At 42.5% G+C, this 5,000-nt stretch overlaps 1 long non-coding RNA gene across 4 annotated transcripts in view; it reads left to right on the forward strand.

Moving 5' to 3' along the window:
- The window catches only part of LOC135095420 (uncharacterized), a 14,453-nt gene that overhangs the window by 3,186 nt on the left and 6,267 nt on the right, over window positions 1–5,000 (forward strand). For all 4 annotated transcript variants that reach the window (XR_010264384.1, XR_010264385.1, XR_010264386.1 and 1 more), the window contains 2 exons: window positions 1,819–1,953; window positions 2,769–5,000. The exon at window positions 2,769–5,000 is cut by the window's right edge and continues 6,267 nt beyond it. This is a non-coding gene — a long non-coding RNA (uncharacterized LOC135095420). The remainder of the gene's footprint in view (window positions 1–1,818; window positions 1,954–2,768) is intronic.

Consider the following 5,000-nt stretch of genomic DNA (forward strand, 5'->3'; position numbering starts at 1 on the left):
AAAGCTGAACTCTTTGCTCAAACCTTTGCTAAAAACTCTACCTTGGAGGATTCTGGGCTTGTTCCTCCCTCTCCTCCACCCTCTGACTACTTCATGCCACCTATTAAAATTCTTTGCAATGATGTTTTCCATGCCCTCGCTGGCCTAAACCCTCGGAAGGCTTATGGACCTGATTGGGTCCCTCCTATTGTTCTCCGAAACTGTGCCTCCGTGCTTGCACCTTGCCTAGTCAAACTCTTTCAGCTGTGTCTGTCAACATCTACCTTTCGTTCTTGCTGGAAGTTTGCCTACATTCAGCCTGTTCCTAAAAAGGGTGACCGTTCTAATCCCTCAAACTACCGTCCTATTGCTTTAATTTCCTGCCTATCTAAAGTTTTTGAATCTATCCTCAACAGGAAGATTCTTAAATGTCTATCACTTCACAACCTTCTATCTGATTGCCAGTATGGGTTCTGTCAAGGCCACTCTACTGGTGATCTTCTGGTTTTCCTTACTGAGTCTTGGTCATCCTCTTTTAGAGATTTTGGTGAAACTTTTGCTGTTGTCTTGGACATGTCAAAAGCTTTTGATAGAGTCTGGCACAAAGCTTTGATTTCCAAACTACCCTCCTACGGCTTCTATCCTTCTCTCTGTAGCTTCATCTCAAGTTTCCTTTCTGACCGTTCTATTGCTGCTGTGGTAGATGGTCACTGTTCTTCAAAATTTACTAACAGTGGTGTTCCTCAGGGTTCTCTTCTTATTATTCATTAATGATCTAAACCAAATTTGTTGTCCTATCCACTCCTGTGCTGATGATACCACCCTGCACTTTTCCACGTCTTTTTTATAGACAGACATCCAACCCTTCAGGAGGTGAACATATCACACAGGGAAGCCACAGAATGCTTGACTTCTGATCTTTCTAAAATTTGTGATTGTGGCAGAACAAACTTGGTATTGTTCAATGCCTCAAAAACTCAATTCCTCCATCTAACAACTTGACACAACCTTCCAGACAACTATCCCCTCTTCTTCAGTGACACTCAACTGTCCCCCTCTTCTACACTGAACATCCTCGCTCTGTCCTTTATTTATAATCTGAACTGGAAACTTCACATCTCGTCTCTAGCTAAAACAGCTTCTATGAAGTTAAGCGTTCTGAGACGTCTCCACCAGTTTTTCTCACCTCCCCCTAGCTGCTAACTCTACAAGGGCCTTATCCATCCATGTATGGAGTATGCTTCACATGCTCTGGGGGGGGAGGGTTCCACTCATACTGCTCTTCTAGACAGGGTGGAATCAAAAGCTTTTCATTTCATCAACTCCTCTCCTCCAACTGACTGTCTTCAGCCTCTCTCTCAACTCTGCAATGTTGCATCTCTAGCTGTGTTCTACCGCTATTCTCATGCTAACTGCTCTTCTTGCTAACTGCATGCCTCCCCTCCTCCCATGGCCTCGCTTTACAAGACTTTCTTCTTTCTCTCACCCCTATTGTGTCCACCTCTCTAAGGCAAGAGTTAACCAGTACTCTCAATCATTCATCCCTTTCTCTGTAAACTCTGGAACTCCCTGCCTGCTTCTGTATTTCCACCTTCCTATGACTTGAATTCCTTCAAGAGGGAGGTTTCAAGACACTTATCAATTTTTGACTACTGCTTTGACCCTTTTATGGGACTGCCATTTCACTGGGCATTTTTTTGTTATAAGATTTTTGTTGCCCTTGGCCAGTGTCCCTCCTACATAAAAAAATAGAATTAATTTCTTGTAGTGTAGTTTTGCCAAGCTCCTGTGTATTTTTCCTCCTCCATCTAATCCATGCCGTTTCCCTCTCCTCCCTAGCTATTTCACATATGTTATACCTGAAGCTGCACCGGCTGGGCATCAATTGGCTCTCAGGTGATCTGCTTTACTGATCACACCCATCATCGGAGGGTCCAGGAAAGGCAGTTCTCTCTCTCCACGTTTATTGATGAGGTAGGCACGACCGTAACAACTGCAAACAAGTTCTCAGTCTCAGTTTCTTACAAAATAACATTATGCACTGATATTAAACACTTTCAACATATTACAATATTCATTAACAATACATGCAGTCAACTTTGCACTATGACAATCAGTTTTTACTACAAAATTAAAGTGTTTACCTCGGTCACCGTCCTGCCTGTCTTTGTCTGAGCGCGACTTGGCCGTGAGTGATGCCCGCAGGCGATCAATGGCTTAACCCCACACTACCAACAAGTGAGCATTGGCTTCGGTGCTTAATATAGCATTGAATACAGATACTCACACGTTACACGTCCTCATGCAAATAGAAAACTACTGAACATTTCACGTACGATTACCGAGGAACAATGACACGAGGTACATACACTTTATATACAGTAAGAATACCAGTCATTGTTATATCTTGTCTTTGTCTCTACTTTTGGTACATATCTTGTCACTCCCTCTTCATAAATATTGATGAAAGCTTCCCACTTCTTTTGCACATTACTTGCTGTGATAAGTGTACTCCAGTCTGCTTCACCAAAGTATCTCCTCATTTCTTCAAAATTTGACTTACCATAATTAAATCTTTCACTTTTATAATCTTCACATCTACGTTGCTCTCTGTGTGTGTGTGTGTGTGTGTGTGTGTGTGTGTGTGTGTGTGTGTGTGAATATTTATTTAAGTAGAGAAGGATAAGGTAGAAAATATGTTTTATATGCCTCCTCCTCCTCCTCCTCCTCCTCCTCCTCCTCCTCCTCCTCCTCCTCCTCCTCCTCCTATATTTGACTTGATATTTCAGGAGAAGAAAAAGAAGAAAAAAGAAGAGGAGGAGGAAGAGAAGATGAATAAAATGGAATCAATCATTACAAAGGGAGAGGGAGCAGAAGAAGCACCACCACCACCACCACTACTACAAGTACTACTATTAACACCACCACCACTACTACTACTACAGTTTTAAATATGCACACAATGAGAGAGAGAGAGAGAGAGAGAGAGAGAGTGAGAGAGAGTTTAAGCCGTAAACAGTAAGGTGTTTAATGTTTCTTTTATTTGCTGTCATATTGGTTTACTTATTATTATTATTATTATTGTTGTTATTGTTGTTGTTGTTGTTGTTGTTGTTGTTGTTGTTATAATCATCGTCATCATCATTACTATGTTACCATTATCATGATGTTTTGTCAAGGATTACATCAGATGCAAGTCAATAAGTGAATAAGGCCCTCCTCCTCCTCCTCCTCCTCCTCCTCCTCCTCCTCCTCCTCCTCCTCCTCCTCCTCCTCCTCCTCCTCCTCTTCTCCTCCTCTTCTCCTCCTCCTCTTTTTCTCCTCTCCTCCTTTTCTCCTCCTCCTCCTCCTCCTCCATAATGTCTTTCTTCACCACTTGAAGATTTCAGTGTATCATATGTATTTTTTACCTATATATATATCCTCATCCTCCTCTCAGGCCATTTAGCTTCAAATTTCATGTAGTCTTTTTCTTTTTTGTACTGCGTGGAGAACTCTCACCTCGGAGAGTGTCTATTTCGGTCCCGTTTTTGGTTTGTACCGGGTGCCGAGATCGCGTCAGAAAAATGGTGGCGTCTATTTTAAGTGATCAAGAAATTCTTTGCAGTTAAGGTCAATTAATTAAATAAAGTCGAATTATTCTTGATTACTGCCTGCTTTAAACCTGCTGGAGTTCTTGCCAAATCGCTCACAGGTGGTGGCCCAAGAAATGGCACTCAGCTAGACATATGGTTTGGCGCACATCCACGCAGGGTTGCTGCAGTCAGTGGCCAAGGATTTATTAGTCTTGTTTTCAAACAAAACATGATTCAAGATGTATTTTTTGACCACTTGATAGAAGCTCTCCCTCGTCCCAGGCCCGTGTTTCTTTTTTGTACTGCGTGGAGAACTCTCACCTCGGAGAGTGTCTATTTCGGTCCCGTTTTTGGTTTGTACCGGGTGCCGAGATCGCGTCAGAAAAATGGTGGCGTCTATTTTAAGTGATCAAGAAATTCTTTGCAGTTAAGGTCAATTAATTAAATAAAGTCGAATTATTCTTGATTACTGCCTGCTTTAAACCTGCTGGAGTTCTTGCCAAATCGCTCACAGGTGGTGGCCCAAGAAATGGCACTCAGCTAGACATATGGTTTGGCGCACATCCACGCAGGGTTGCTGCAGTCAGTGGCCAAGGATTTATTAGTCTTGTTTTCAAACAAAACATGATTCAAGATGTATTTTTTGACCACTTGATAGAAGCTCTCCCTCGTCCCAGGCCCGTGTTTCTTTTTTGTACTGCGTGGAGAACTCTCACCTCGGAGAGTGTCTATTTCGGTCCCGTTTTTGGTTTGTACCGGGTGTCGAGATCGCGTCAGAAAAATGGTGGCGTCTATTTTAAGTGATCAAGAAATTCTTTGCAGTTAAGGTCAATTAATTAAATAAAGTCGAATTATTCTTGATTACTGCCTGCTTTAAACCTGCTGGAGTTCTTGCCAAATCGCTCACAGGTGGTGGCCCAAGAAATGGCACTCAGCTAGACATATGGTTTGGCGCACATCCACGCAGGGTTGCTGCAGTCAGTGGCCAAGGATTTATTAGTCTTGTTTTCAAACAAAACATGATTCAAGATGTATTTTTTGACCACTTGATAGAAGCTCTCCCTCGTCCCAGGCCCGTGTTTCTTTTTTGTACTGCGTGGAGAACTCTCACCTCGGAGAGTGTCTATTTCGGTCCCGTTTTTGGTTTGTACCGGGTGTCGAGATCGCGTCAGAAAAATGGTGGCGTCTATTTTAAGTGATCAAGAAATTCTTTGCAGTTAAGGTCAATTAATTAAATAAAGTCGAATTATTCTTGATTACTGCCTGCTTTAAACCTGCTGGAGTTCTTGCCAAATCGCTCACAGGTGGTGGCCCAAGAAATGGCACTCAGCTAGACATATGGTTTGGCGCACATCCACGCAGGGTTGCTGCAGTCAGTGGCCAAGGATTTATTAGTCTTGTTTTCAAACAAAACATGATTCAAGATGTATTTTTTGACCACTTGAT

Source organism: Scylla paramamosain, chromosome 49, assembly GCF_035594125.1.
Source record: "Scylla paramamosain isolate STU-SP2022 chromosome 49, ASM3559412v1, whole genome shotgun sequence".
Lineage (NCBI taxonomy): Eukaryota > Metazoa > Arthropoda > Malacostraca > Decapoda > Portunidae > Scylla > Scylla paramamosain.